Below are 15,745 nucleotides of genomic sequence, written 5' to 3'. Positions count from 1 at the left end.
TATCCATTTCTTTTACCTCTTTTTCATAATAATCCCGGAATTCCGATTCTGTTGACGGCGCTTCGGTTAGTTCCATTTTAATTAAATATACGTCTTCGTCTTTCTTATTTTCCTCTATCTCCCAGAATCCCACCTTATGATTGTATTTGACTCTGGGTAGTTTCATTTTTTCTCTCCAGATCCATGGTACTGTTTTATTTAAATCTACATTTAACGAACTAGGGAAATACCGCTCGTATTCTTTATAATCCCAACCGTTGAACCCCAAATAGCGGTCCCTTACGGTGGTTAGCAATACGAATTCCCCTTCTGGATTTAAAATCTTGCTTGACTTAATCCATTCTTCTACGCTCTTACGGATTTCTCCTGCGTATTTTTGTCTTTCTACGTTTTGTTCCCGTTTACGTCTCTTGGAATTCTTTCTGACTCCGCAGCCATCTGCTTCCCACGGGTTGAACCTTTTACTAGACCTAAATACCCAACATCCTTCCAATTCTTCATTCACCCCTGCTCGGTAAGTGTTTCCGATGAAATAATTTCTCGTTCTATTCCCTTCGGATTCTTGGATATAACTGTTGCTCTCGTATATTTCTATTTTCTCGCTGTACCAATTTCTGATTGAGACGGTTCTTTTTTCTTTAACTTTTGGCTCTCTGACTATGTAATACCTTACTCCACTGCTTTTATTATTTCGCGTGTCATTAGTTTCTACCCATTTCCAAAAGTTTTCCGTGTTCTTTTCTACACTTGCTTTGCTATCGTTATTTCTCGTAGCCCACACAGTAACGTCGTATCCCGACACATTTTTCTTCTCGACTTGTATCTTTGCCAATATGATTTCACCGGACATAATTTCCCATTGTAACTCATAATTCAATCTCACAGTCGTTAATGATAATGTTATTATTCCAAATATAAACCATAAACATATACTTATCCATCTGCTCCATTGTCTCAGTTTTTTCCGCTTCTGGACGTTTTCCTCGGCCGCTCCTACTCCGTCCATTTGGCCTCTTTTGTCCGGTGATTTTTCCATCTCTGCAATTATATGTTAGTCTTAGGCTCTTCCACGAGCCTTGTTTTCTTCTTCAAGAATCCACATTTCTCTATTTTCAAATCAGAGGCTTTATGGTTTAACCCCACCTCTATGCCGCCCAACCAATCGAAATCAGGATGTGCGCATTTCAATACATTCAATTTGATGTGCATGACCACTTCCACTTTTATCTTTGGTTCCTCAGTAATTTGTTCATCATGATAAGGGACACCTGTTATATATTTCTTTTCTTCCTCAGACCACACCTTATGCTCATTCGTCGGGTTAACTTTCGACACAAGCAGCTCGACAAACTTCTCTTTTTTCTCTGACTTCCTCTTTTCTTTTGTCACGTTTGACCTCTGCTGATTGCCTCTGAAGTCTTTCTTATATTCTGGAGTGTCTATCCACTCCCCTCCTTGGGCTAATTCTATTGCTAATGAGCACCAACTTCTGACTTGCCATTTGTCACCTCTTTTAACGTAAATCCACGCTAGTGCTCCCTTATAGCCTAGTTTAGGGTTTACTTCGGGAAAGCATCTCTTTATCGGCTCATGCCATAGAGTGAGATGCCATTTCATGGTTTCATAGTCTGCTAACGAGAGGTCGCTTTCCCTGTCTTTATTCTTTATCTCTTCTATTAATTTCTCCCTCTCTTGGTTAGCTTTATCCCTAGCTTCTCTCCCATCACTAAAGAAGATAGGGATTCTTGCGTCTAGGAATGCGCTCTTTTCGCATTCCCTCATCCCTAGGTAGGGATGTCTGGAGAACCGGAGTAGTATTCCTTCTTGGAATAGGCCTATGGGTTTCATGACCCTCATACTCTCCCATACAGCTCGGGATGATTTCAGTTCTCGGCCTTTGCTCCCACACACTGCGCACTGCCACATTAGTTCGCCGTCCCATTTACAGCTACATTTTTCACCGCTATTTCCGGATACCTCATACGAGTCCACCCGTACTTTTGCGTGGTTTGACCTACAACTCCCGCATATTAGTACTCCACCTATTTCAATATGGCTTTGTTCCGTTACCAGCCATTCAGCTCCCATTTCTTTTCTTTCGAACGGGCTGATGTTTGGCATAGCTCGGACCTCATTGCATATTATGCACTGGTATGGTCGTACAATAACCTCTACCGGCGTGGTCGGTACCGCTTTTAGGCCCATGACCCTTTCTAATTCCGGGCCTAACCAAAGCATCGCTCTCGATCCGTGCTTACCGTGTTCTACCCTGATCAAACCCCTTCTGTTACACGTTTCGATGATCTCCTGCATGGTTTACACTTTAATCAGATCTTTATTACTGTATATGCCGTTGTTTTCCAACTCTACAGTATTAGTACCTGTTATTGTTTTTACTGTGTCAATGGTCCCTAGACCTTCACAGAATCTTCCTACCTTCCTTCTTCTAGTAATTATCACTTCGTCACCAGGTTGGAACTTCCAGTTCTCTTTACTCTCTTTCTCTCTGGGTCCCACTCTATTGCACCTGTTAAGATTTAAGAGACACTTATCAATAAGCGTATCCCACTCTCCTAGACTTTGATTCTTACTAAAGAATTCCTTAATTTCCCTTATCGATCTCTCTGCTATACCGTTCGTTTCAGGCCTATAAGCGATACTTTTTGTTAGTATTATTTTATTCTCCCTGCAAAAATCCTCTACTAACTTTCCGCTTACATTGTGGGCCCCGTCAGCTCTTAAGCTTTGCATCTTTCCCTGCCACTTTATCCATTCTTTTAGGCAATCTACCACATTTGACTCTAATGCCGTTCGCATTGGCCAAATCATTTTCTTCTGTGTACAGTTATCGATGGCTAATAGAAAATAACAATTTCCTAATTTTGTTTTTGGCCTCAGTGGGCCTGCAAAGTCGATGCTCACTTCCTGCCCCTCATATTCTTGTGGCAGTTTGCTCTCTGCAGCAGCTTTTGCGGTCATGAATTTCCTGCATATTTCACAGTTTATTTTTACTTCCCTGTAACGAGTTCTCCAGTTTGGTATCTTTAAACATCTCAACCTCAGCTCCATCTGAATCATATTGTAGCTAGGATGGTTTAACTCATCGTGCATTCTTTTGAACAATTCGTTGATCTCTTTTCGTTTTACCTGACCTATCAACTTGTCCACCTCTCTGTTCCCCGTTGCGGCTTCAGTGTTCTGTTTTGTATGGCTGACCTGGTGGTAACAGTGAGTTTTTACCTTGGTCAAAAGTTCAGCAATCTTTTTCCACTTCTCTTGGTGGGCCATCGGTTTACCACGCGCTGTGTGATACCCGTTAACCTTCCACGTTTCTAATTCTTTATTTATACCATCTGCCACATATTCTGAATCACATGTTAAAACTATCTCTTCGTGGCCTAGCTCTACGGCTTTTTCTAAAGCCTTTTCGGCTGCCACTACTTCTGCTAATTGAGATGTTCCGGATATTTCACCGCTCTGTGATGTTAACAGTTTTCCATCTTTTTTGACTAAATATCCCCATTTTATCCTTCCTCCTCTCTCGCTACCGTCTGTGTAGTATTTTGGGAGGTTTTGATGGGTGTCATGATATTTGGTCATTTTGTCTTTTCTGTTTTGTTTAATCATTCTCCAGTCTAACTGGTTATCGCCTAAGATCAAATTCCATTGATCCCACCTATGTGAATGAATCCTTGCCTGATTCATCACGAGGTTTTTCTTTAGTCTTGCTAGTTCTCCTGCCATTGAGTGTATTATTATAGGTTGTTCTTTAGCCAATGCTTTTAGTTGCAGTAATCTTTTAGAAACTGACGCTAAAACTCTCTCTGGCCCATTCTGTTCATATTTACACATTGCTGGCTCTTGTGTGTGGGTGAGAAAAGCAATGGGGCTCTTTCCTTTGTGGTTAGAGACTGTGAGAGTGACTTCCTGCTCGTCTTCTAATACATGCACACACAAAGCCACTTGTTCTGCTCTCCTCTCTAACTCTCCACTATCCAAAGCCATTCTTATCAATTTCAGCCGGGCTTCTTCCATCTGCTCTGTCCACTTCCACACGTCCCCTCTTGTGCCTTGATATAATACCCTAGCTTCCCGAGAATATTTGGGTATTAATTCTCTGACATAATTTAAAGTCCCTAACAGAGACTGTAGCTGTCTGCGAGATTTAGGGGGGCCGGACTTTTCTAGCTCCTCTAGCTTTTTTCTTGTGTTTGTAGTTAAGGCCTTCGTGTCTTTCCCTAGTTTAAATCCTAGGAAGTCCACCTCATGCTTCCCAATTTCCATTTTCTTCAAACTGGGTTTTAACCCTGCTTCTGTCAGCCTGTCTAGCGTTCTTTCTAACAGTTTCATATGTTCTTCTTCCGTCTCGGTCGCAATCAAGATATCGTCAATATACACTGTCACAGGGATCCCTTCCAGTATTTCCAGCATCATACTCTGGAAAACGTTGGCAGCATTTTGATATCCTTGCGGGAGAAATTTATATATATATTGTTTCCCGTTATACGTAAATGCGGTTTTACCCTGGCTTTCTTCGGCTAACGGCACGCTCCAGTATCCATTAGCTAAATCAATTTTTGACAGCCAGTTTTTGTCTTTGCCGATTTCCCCACTCGCTTCTCCACAGTTAATCAAATACCTGGTGTCTGGTATCGTAACTTTATTTAGTGCTTTGTAGTTTGTCACTAATCTCCAACCTCCGTCCGGCTTAGCTACTGCCTGGATTGGAGAGTTTGTGATAGCAGCTTCATTTTTCTTTAACTCTCTTATGACCCCCTGGTCTTTTAATTCTTTAATTGTCTCGTGAATGTCTTTCTCTGCTTTGGCATTGATTTTATATTGCCTTTGGGGGCTTGGAACCCCCCCTTGTATTACATGTTCATATTTTGTCTGCAATCTTCCACAGTCATTTTTGCTTTTTGCATATGAATCTTTGTATTTATGTAACAGTTTTTCCAGCCCCTCTTTGTCAGACATTTCGGATTCCGCCACGATTCTTTTTATTTCTTTTTCTTTGTCTACTATTCCTAATTTTCCAATTAGTATTAAATCTTCCGGGCAGAGTAAGTTATCGCTACCCATGATCACCTCGATTTCGCCTTTTTCCCAAACATTTTTTTCTCTAGCTTTACCTTCGAAATCTTCCACGGTTATTGAATCTACTAATTTACCATGTTTCTCTGTTTCTTTGATCACTGAAAAATCGGCTCCTGTGTCGATTCGGAACGTGGTTTCATCATACGTTTTATATAACTTTTTATCCATTTCTTCTACGGCTGATATAGCGTTTTTAAGAGGGGCCGCAAAATCCTAATCTTGACTGGCCTCGGCCTGTTTTTTCCTGGGCCTTTTGACCTTTGTTTTGGGCACCTCACTTCCTTCTTTTACCTGTGTTCTTACGCTGCCAATTCGAGCATTTGGCCTGTTTTTCTCTCTGTCTGTTATGACTTTTGCCCTCTCTTCTTGAGAGAGTTTGTTCCACTTTTCAGGGCTAATGTAACTTCCTCTATCTTTATCAGCTCTGTGTTTCGGTTGGGGCCTCTCTTTAGTGGCACCTTTACTGTAACTTTTAGCGGGCTTCCTGCTTCGGTTGCCGTCTTCTCCGTGCTCTGTCTGCCATGCACGTTTGCTTTCATGCTCATATCTACTGTTGGGTTTTCTTTCTCTTTCAGACCTCCTGGGTGGGGTTTTCCCTTGTTGAGGTTTGCTATTAGGTTTCCCTTTCTCTGTTTGAATTATATGAGTCTTCCTGTCATATCTGACCAACACCTTCCATAACTCTTCCGTCGTTGTTTCGGGACCGAGCAATAAAAACTCTTTCGCCCCTATTATGGTTTTCCCTTTGACTGCTTGCACGATTCGTTTAAGCGTCTTTTCCATATTTGCACCTTTCTCTGCCAGCTCACTGCAGGCCGTGACGGCTCCTATTTCGTTCCATCTTTCTTCGAAATTTCTCTGTTCTATTTCATCGACATCTAAAGGTATAATTGAATCTAAACGTTCTGCCATCCTTTTTCCTCCCTCCATACCATATTCGGTTAGGATGTGGTTATCCACCGCTTCTGCAGATATCCCTACTCTCTCAGCATATCTCACTATTTCCCTGATTTTTCCTTTGACGGTGGTGTTTTTCAATTTAGTGCCTTGTAACATTTTCATTTCATGATCTAATCTTATGAGTTTTTCCCACCCACCACTAGTTCCTGCCTGTGCTGTTCTCGCTTCGCTTTGCACCCTCTCTCGGCTCTGCGGTGTTCTTGGTGTTTGTGCCGGTGTACCTATGCATAGTGCATTTAATTGTCTACTAAACTCTTCGCTTTCTAGTGGTTGGTTTCTATTTGGGGTCTCTTGGAACATTACTTCTGGAGTCCCCTCTGCGAACTGTAATCTTCTAGGTCGCTGTGTTGTTTTAATGGGGGTTGGGGGCCTAGCTGGTGCCTCCACCACCAACCTTTCATAGTCAGGGTCTGTCTCTTCTTCGTCTTCTGACTCTTCGTCTGAACTCTCGCTTTCTGTAGCAGCGTCGGAATAATATTCATCATAGGCTTCTTTGCCTACGGCTGCTTTTATGATTTTTGTTAATGCGGCCCTGTTTGTTAAATCTTTCTGTGCTAATATTGCTTTTTTAGCTCTCTGAGTTAGTGTGGTGTCCTCTAAAATTTTAATCGCGTCCCCGCCATTCAGCAGGCTCCACACTTGACCGCACGTTATGCCTGGTACATAATCAGTGTACCATTTGTCTTCTCGATCAAGGGCCGTCTCCTCTTTCTCGCTCTTTGCATGTGTGGGTCTATACCACCCGTTATCTAGCCAGAAGGTGTCATAACCCGCCCCATGTTTAAGTTTGGGAAAAGGATTCTCTACAACCTCTTTTCTTCCCCGCGAGGTCTTTGTTCTATTTAACACTGGCCATCTCGGCCCGGGTTGATATTCTGTGGCCTCCGCCCTAAGGCTGTGGGTTTTCTGGCTTTGCCTTATTGCTTGCTGTGATCTCCCTTCATCTGCTCTTTCATCTCTGTTAACCATGTCGCTTATTTTGTACAGTAACTCAGCACTTGGGTGGCAAATCATCCACAGCGTAGGCCATCCTGTTCTAACTGCCTTTCTCAGAAGTGTCTGTACTAGGTTTTTACCCATTTCAGCCTCCCTGAAACCGAAAATCCCTCCTGATATTATGGGCATTGCTATAGATTGATATCTATAGTCCTTAGCTACATCACAGATTTTATCTACTAACCTATCTAGTGTGCTAATCGCCTTTAACTCTTCCTCTATGTTTCTCCCGTGCCCTCTCCGGTGCCCTACAGCGTGAATCACTGGTTTCCCATTTGGGCCGTACATCTTTTGTACTAAAACATCTCCCTCTTTTAGTGGGTATTGTCTTTCTTTTATCAACCTGCTTGATTCTCTTTGGAATTCTTGCCCTGCCTTTTCTCGGAGACTTGCAGCTACCCCTGCCCCGTGGTCGAGGTGTTCGTTAGCCGCATTCACTAATGCATCTGTTTCCTCCTCTTCCTGCAAGAGGCCTTGTTTCAGGACAACTAAATTTTTCCCTTTACCAAAATACAGTCTCACCGGCGTTTCGCCTTCGAGTTCATATCCATTTACCGGGCTCCGTGGGTTATCGGGTATTGGTGCACTTGGATCGGGAGTATTTTCGCACCCCTCCGTATGAGGGGTTAACGCAGGGACTACTGACCCCCGTTCGGGCCCTTCCTCAGGATCGCTTTCACCTAAGGTTGCCCAACTTTTAGTTATCACGTTTTTTATTTCGGATCCTTCATCATTGAACACTCTCACTCTGGGAGCTCCTAAGTGGCCTCCTTTATCAGAGTATATGAAGGTCGGGGCCTCTGCCCCTTCCTTCACTATTAAACTTACCACGGGAGCGATCTTTCTGATTTCTCCCCATGGTATATAGCCAAAACCACATCTGATTCGTGTGGATGATTGCCATTCTAGTTTTTCTCCCGTGTCTACGGGAACTAGTTCAATGGTCACCATTTGGCTCATTTTCCTTTGAAACCGGTTTCAACAAAAGTAACTCACTCCTCGCCTTGGGAGATTTTGAGTTTCTCTTTTCTCTGACAGGTCTTTACAAGCCTGTGCGCGCTTATTCAGAGATTCCGTCTATTTAGACCGATTTTTTGTGGCTGCAGTGTGTGGAGCTCTTCTCGCTTGTTATTGTTTTTGATTCTGACTTTTAAACCTTTTTCGAGCCCCTTTACGTTAGGGCGCCATGTTGTATTTGATATACCGCCTGTATTCCCTGAATACCTTGCATTTACCTCATTCAACAATAAATTATCCCCCAAACACATGAATGAATGTACCCTTTATTACATCAACATCACAGTGTCAGATAATAGGTCTTTCTTACCGTTGGGTTGAGTGCGTTGGTAGGTATTCAGTAACCTTGGGCGGTGCCAGTACCAGCTTCAGCTGGATTCAGCCTCGGAGCTCAGGTTTAAAATCTTGCTTAATTATGAATTATAATCTTAAAATGAATAACTTCACTCAGAGACTCATTTAAAGAATATTTTTCGAATCGCCATTAATAGCTGGCTTCGGTTTAATGAACAAACTTTTCATAACAAACAATGAATCAAAAAACAATAAAGCGATAAGTCTTCACCACGGGGTTCGGCCTCGATCATTCTGCAACATCCGTATTTATTCACTTTGGTCCAGGCATAACCGCAGAGAGGTTTCTTACACCTCCCCACACCCAGACGCTTGCTCTTTTCACCTTGCAGTTCTCTATGTGGCCGAAACCACACTTCACACTTTCTTATAATATCAGCAAAAATTAATAACTGAACTTCATTTCACCCTCATGTGGGTTTGGCAACTCTCCCGCCCAACATGTCAATTTAACTACCCCACAGTTTGAAGAGACTCATATGTCTCATGTTTACATATCTTAGCAAAGCAAAATCAGCAGAAAAATATACATGATTGGCATAAATGCTTTTCACACTCTTGCTTCTAAAAGCTTCTTTTCACTCTTTTTCTATATGCAACGCGTATCTGTTAAAACCCACAAACACAACTACATTAACACTCTTACATTTTTGTATGTAAAGCGTATTTACTGAAAACTACAGACCTCATCTTAAATTCAGCCGGCGTTGCATCTTTGAATTATTAAAGATGCAACCTCGTCTGTTACAATGTTCACTTCTGTCCCAATAGAGAAATTAGTTACTGACTTGGTCAATTCTCGTATCATCCTTATCAAAACCTTGTTTTGTTGTTCTTGTTTCTTTATTACTTGAATCATCAGGCTTGTTGTCTTGATGAACTCTTCTTTGTTTATAAAAGCGTTTTCTTCCCTTCTTGTCTTTTCCCTGTTCCTTTTTAATCCGTCTGTTTTTTTCTTTTTGCAGACCTTGATTGATCAGATCAGTGACATTAATTTCAGTCTGCTGTGGGCGATTAGTATATTGCATTTCATCTTGTATGTCATCTGATACAACATACTGTTGACAAATAAATAATATATGCTCTATTGTCTCTGTTTGATCACAATATCTGCATTTACCAGTTGCGTGCTTTCCTATTTTAAAAAGGGAATTATTTAGTCCAGAATGTCCTATTCGAAGACGTGAAATAATAATATCTTCTTTTCTGTTTTTAAATGCCCCTCTTCCATTTCCTACAAGTTGTTGAATACTATTAAGATGTCTGCCCTTGATATCACCATTCCATGCTTCCTGCCATTTATTACGACGAGTATCTTCTTTCACTTGAGTTAAATCACTCCTCAACTTGGCTCATCTTTGTTTTCACCATCACAAACGGAAATACCTATGACACAGTTTTTTTTACCTGACGGGAGGGGTTCTGGTGGACCAATCACAGCGCTTGCGGTCCGCGCAGAGCCGACGCGCTGTTAGAAATTTTGTGAGGTGCGCGTCAGGCTACGCAGAGCTACGCACGGGCTACGGATAGCCTACGCCGTAGCTACGGCTATAAATCGCCCTTAAATGTAGTCCTTGGGGTCAAATGCAAGTGTGGCTTCTGTAGTAGTCAAGGCCTGGAAAATGGAGGGGAATCAATGATATACAGAGGATTTCTTTATTTCAAGTAGAGTGATTTTTATTTATGCAAGTTTCAATCACTGTCTTGTGAATTAAAACATAATTTTGGAACATTTTAGCAACTCCTAATAACTGATAGATGGGATTGAAAACATTTTTACACAGCGGGGTTAGTTGTCACACAGCGTTCCAATTAAGCCTCAGGTATACAATGATAATGAAATGAAAACAATTTAAATACTATTCATCAAAATGATAACTTAATTCAATATCAGGGGAAATAACTCACAATTATCATTTTTGCCCTTTAGAAAAATCTATTTATATGGATTGATGCATAATACAAGGATGGTTAGATGAAGGATCATTGACTGATGAATGTGTGGATATCTATCTATTATAGGCAGATATATAAACAATATCCATCTTTAATATATAGACAGAATTTGATTGAATAATGTGTGTATAAACTTAATTTTCTAGCAGATGTTATAACAAACCCTCTGTTCACAATGAACCTGTTAGAATTTAAATGTTGTTCCCCCACACCCCACATTTATATATTTGATATATTTTCATAGATCCTTGTATATTTCTTTATTGTTATACTTGGATGATTAATGAAGCAATGAAACGGTTCATTTGTCTTAGTGACTAAGTTGAGAATGAGTTAGAATGCACAAAAGCTAGACATGGGCTGATCAGTCCATCACGAGGTTCGACCAGACTTCCCTATTCTCCCCTTCCTCATTTGCACCATTCAACTGTCTCAGCGTGTGTCTCGATCAGCTCCCATGTTCAGTAGTCAGGGCACTGATCAGGGAGTCGGCCATTTTAAGGGCTGTCTCAATCGCAAAATCCATTCAGTGCACTGGAACGTTCGTTCCCTAAAAATTCCCACAATGCAACGCAAAAACCAGTGAGCATCGATGGTCCCTATGTTCCCTAACCGGAAATCACGTGACCTTTTTTGAAGCTCGCCAACCGAACATCACGTGATCCAACTCAATAAACTTTATGAAATGTTACAGAACTTTTATAAAGACAAACGTTTGTTTTAGTTGTAAATATAAACACACATTGCTTACACAGTAAGGGACCACAATCTACTCAATATTTAAAATAATAATATTTATTTAAAATTGTAAATATATTTATTACATTTAAAATGTAATTATATGCCTCCAATTTTATGCACAGACATCTAAGAGAATAATGACAGCATTTTTCACAATGTACTGTTTTTAAAATAAAGTCAGAGAGATGTTGGTTTTGCCGGTTATTGATGAGTAACAGCTGTGAGTGATTACAACGCGCTTAAGCAGCCACGTGACAGAAAAATAAGTGAACATTGTCCCAATGTGAAGTGAGCTAGGGTCCTTACCAGTGCCCGAACCTGTGTACACGATATAGGCCCTGTCCCAAATGGCGCACTTCATGTGGACTTTCGGTCGCGTGGCCTTAAAATGCGCGTTCTCGCTTAGTCTACGAGTCCGTAGGGTGTCCCATCTGTCATTTTTACGCTTTGAAGTGTGCTCATCAGCGCCTCCTTTGCCCCCTTGATGCGGTCTTCAGCGAAGCCCGCACTGCAGCAGGCTTCGCGCACTTTGCCAACCCAGAAGTCCTTGCGAAAGGGCAATCAGACCAATCAGACGACGGAAGGGAGGAGTTCACACTGACGGGCAACTTCTCTACCTATTTCCGGTGTGATGCTCGAGTCTGTCCCAAAATACGACTCCGGTGCACCCACGTGGACTCGCATCAAGGGTCCCTAAAGTCTGGACTACGTGATGTCATCTAAGTGTGGACTCTGAGGAGGACAACAAGTCCGGAGTGTGCCATTTGGGACAGGGCGATACTGATTCACGACCTCGGGAGCTAGGGAACGAATTGAGACACACGGTCAGTCATGTGATTGTTGTCTCGACGGATTCGTCAATGTGTTGATCACGAGATTGTGCCAGACATTACCCAGGTGACTAACGGTTCCTTTTTGCATCTTATATAATGTGAAGGATGTCTAATAAAATTTGGTCTGTGTTTGCAACTGCATCTCGGTGTCAGTGTCTTTCATAGCCCCTGATATATATATCAGAACTCTCTGCTGCTCAGCTCAGACCTCCAGACTACTAAAAAATCTCATACATCTAGACCTGCTAAGAATTAGATTCTAACAGAACCCCAACTGAGGTAACGTTTGCACTCCTGTCGCTTCCGGTGTACGATAAGATCCCAGAAACAAACTTTAAGGGACAGTTTCAGGACAGGGACATTGTGTAAAAAAATATTAAATCTAACGCAAATATTTTTGAATGATAGAGCCAAAAAGCCGTACTTTGTACCCCGCTCTCGCCTAATGTTACTAAATATAAAAGGTAAATAAGAACTAAAATAAGAAGTGATAAATACAGATGCAGTTCTCAGGTAATTTTAAAGTTGTCTCTGAATAGCGCACAACTTCTGTGTTTTAGTCCTCGATCTCCACAGTAAACTGGTTCATAATACATGGGTAAAAACATTTAATAATATTGGTATTATACGTGCTGGACATTACCTCAAAGTACACAACTGTATGAGTCAGGAGATGTTTATGACGCTGTCCGAAAGCTGCTCCAGATCAACAGTGAGTCCGGGTCAGATTTTTAACTTCATCTCACTGCTAACGGTTAATTTATTAAGAAATCCTGTCTTCTGCTGACAAACCAATAAAATAATCGAAGACGGATTAATTATTTCAGTGCACACCGAAGCATTTACACGTGGGACATCAGACTCTAGTGACGATCACTTTAAACACTGATTCGCGAGGCTTCAAAACCTTTACGAATCTTTTGATTCGAATCTTCTTCTTCTGGAGTTTTATGGCGGTTGGTAAACCAACTTATGGTGCACTACCGCCACCTGCTGCTCCTGTGGAGCACAGCCAGGCAAAGAATAAAATCACTAAAGTATCCCATATAACCCGATTTCTTTAACAGATTGTATAATGCTCTATACTTCTTCTATTGCTCTAAATTACATTCCAAAAAGTTTTTAAGCCCATTTTTTCCATTTCCTAAATAATTGATTTTTTTATTTTCATACTGTGTTGACATAAAATATGCTCTATTGTCTCTGTTTGATCACAATGTCTTCATTTACCAGTTGCATATTTTAAAAGGGAATTATTTAGTCCAGAATATCTGATTCGAAGACGTGAAATAATATTTTATTTTTTGTTCTTAAATGCAATTCTTCCATTTCCAACAAGTAGATAAATGCTATTAAGATGTCTGCTCTTGCTATCAGAATTTCATGCTTCTTGCCATTTATTACAAGTGACCTATTTTTTTACTAAGATACACTTGTTGTCAACTTCTGCATGATTTAAAGCTTAGTTAGTTTGTCACCCCCTTCATTAGCCTCCAATCACACATAAGTAGGGACCCACAGAAACATAATAGGACTTTTATTACTATTTCTCATTAAACTTGCAAGGATATCATATATAATATCTTGCCTAGTTGATTTTAGTCCACTTGCCAGGCTTGAAAGTGCTGCATTTGCTGCACATGGATGAGAACAGATGACTGCTAACCTTGGTTTTACATCCTCCACCTAATGAAGTGCTACCAGAATGGCAATAAGTTCTGCTGTATAGACGGTTTCATCGGACGCACGTGATACACGTCTGGATCCGAACCTTACTTCCGGTTTCGTTTTTTTTAATGGTCTGACTAGTTACTAAACTGATCTCTTGAACGAATGCCTCGTCGAAAATAACAAATGGTTTCCTAGGTAATCTATGTGTTGTTTTTTTGCTTGTTATATAAATAAACTACGTTTAAAGAACTTTGTTGTTATTTATTCTTAGCGGAGTTTACCTGAAGTTACGTGCGGACCGCGACAGCCGCTTGTTTATGTTGTTACTGCTGAAACGGTCTATATACAGACACATTATTGAACCCAGTCTCACAGAGTTGGGTATTAGCACAAAGTGTGAAAATTGTGCAATATATACGCCAAATTCCAATTTGGCATGCATATGATATGACAGTCATTCCCATTCACTTTAACGGTGCATCTTTTTTGTCGTTTTATTTATTGGTTTATCAATTTTTTTTTTGTTTTTTTAAACCATTGTTGTTTGGGTTTAGGGTCAGAACAACTTGGTGTTATATAAAAATGACATCCTAATCCAAATCCCAATTCTAACCCCAGCTCCAAGCGACTATGGCTTAAAGGAACAGTATGTAGGATTGTGGCCAAAACTGGTACTGCAATCACACAACTGGTGGCCAATACACAAAATGACAACATAAACATCAGTTGAGGGCTGCAACTCCACTTTTTAAATGACAATATCCTGGCCAGGCCACTGTTGTCAGTGATATAAGTATTTAAAATGAAAATGATTTCTTAATGTCTAGTGACATAACAGGGACATTTTATGATTAATTGATATAATTTTCTTACATACTGTTCCTTTAAATATAGACAAAAACATGGAGAAACCTGTATATATAATAACCTCTTTAAGCAAATCTGAAATCTAACCCTAAACCCAAGCAAACATTGTTTAAAAAACAGAAAAAAATTGAAGAACCAATAAATAAAACGAAAAAAAAATGATGTGCTGTTTAAGTGAATGGGAAGGACTGGCGTATCATATGCATGCCAAATTCAAAATTTAAAACCATTTTTACTTGTATTTTTTATATGTGTTAGGTCCATATATGTTGTGTCGTAAATGTGAAAATGAACTTCTACCTCCTCTGTCAGCTCTAGCCACTGAAAAGAAATAAGCGGAGAAATCAGGTCAATTTGAAAAGCTGCTCAGTGTGACGTGGAATTGATCGAGCTCATTACTATTCATGAGCTCTCCAACTTGAGACCACGCCCACATAATACGTGTAGTTCAGTGAGTTTTCATAACAAGTTACAGCAAGGATGGCTGAACGACAACTGCACCGTATTCGGGCCATTGTTTTTCGTTCGAGAGACATCATTCCTATCAAACGAGGAAAGCATAACATTTGCTTTGTGTTTGGCTGTTCAGAAGAATGCAGGATTTGAAGAGAGACTGCGATTAAAAAGCAATGCTCCTCTATCAATATTGGATCCGGACAGAATGGCACAGCTTATGTGAGTAAAACACTTTAGTACTATGTGTCACTGTCTATCAGTGGCGGCCGGGGACTTCTCTTCTGAGGGAATTCACGCTGCACACTCGTCGAAAGGGTTTAAAATAAAAGACACGTGTATGTGTGTCACTATCAATGGCGGTTGGTGACTTCTCTACCGAAGACACGTGTGTGTGTTTCTGTGTGTGTGTGTGCGTGCGTATGCTCCAGCACACTCGTCGAAAGGGTTTACGATAAAAGACCTGTGTGTGTGTGTGTGTGTGTGTGTGTGTGTGAGAAAGACACTGTGTCTTAAGACACTTACTTAACAGTAAACTGATTATACATGAGATTAAGTGAGTATTGAAAGTTAGTTTGACTACAAAAAACTGTTATAAATGTAAAAATCACTAAGCAACCGTAAACAGGACAGCGCAACGCGGCATTAATTCATTTACTGAGATCCAAAAAAAATTTTTTTTAAAACATGAGAATGATTGCTTTTGGCATTAAATGACATTTTTTGTCAGAAGAGGAGTTTTTACTATTGTATGATGTAAATAACTCTAAAAACCTACACTGTAAAAAATTTCACTGTTA

The 15,745-nt window shown here is 40.6% G+C and overlaps 1 protein-coding gene across 1 annotated transcript in view; it reads right to left on the bottom strand.

Moving 5' to 3' along the window:
- Positions 1 to 15,745, bottom strand: part of LOC135768462 (uncharacterized) — a 140,883-nt gene that overhangs the window by 17,555 nt on the left and 107,583 nt on the right. The window lies entirely within an intron of this gene.

This window comes from Paramisgurnus dabryanus, chromosome 3, assembly GCF_030506205.2.
Source record: "Paramisgurnus dabryanus chromosome 3, PD_genome_1.1, whole genome shotgun sequence".
NCBI classification, from domain to species: domain Eukaryota; kingdom Metazoa; phylum Chordata; class Actinopteri; order Cypriniformes; family Cobitidae; genus Paramisgurnus; species Paramisgurnus dabryanus.
This window is presented reverse-complemented; position numbering and strand designations above follow the sequence as displayed.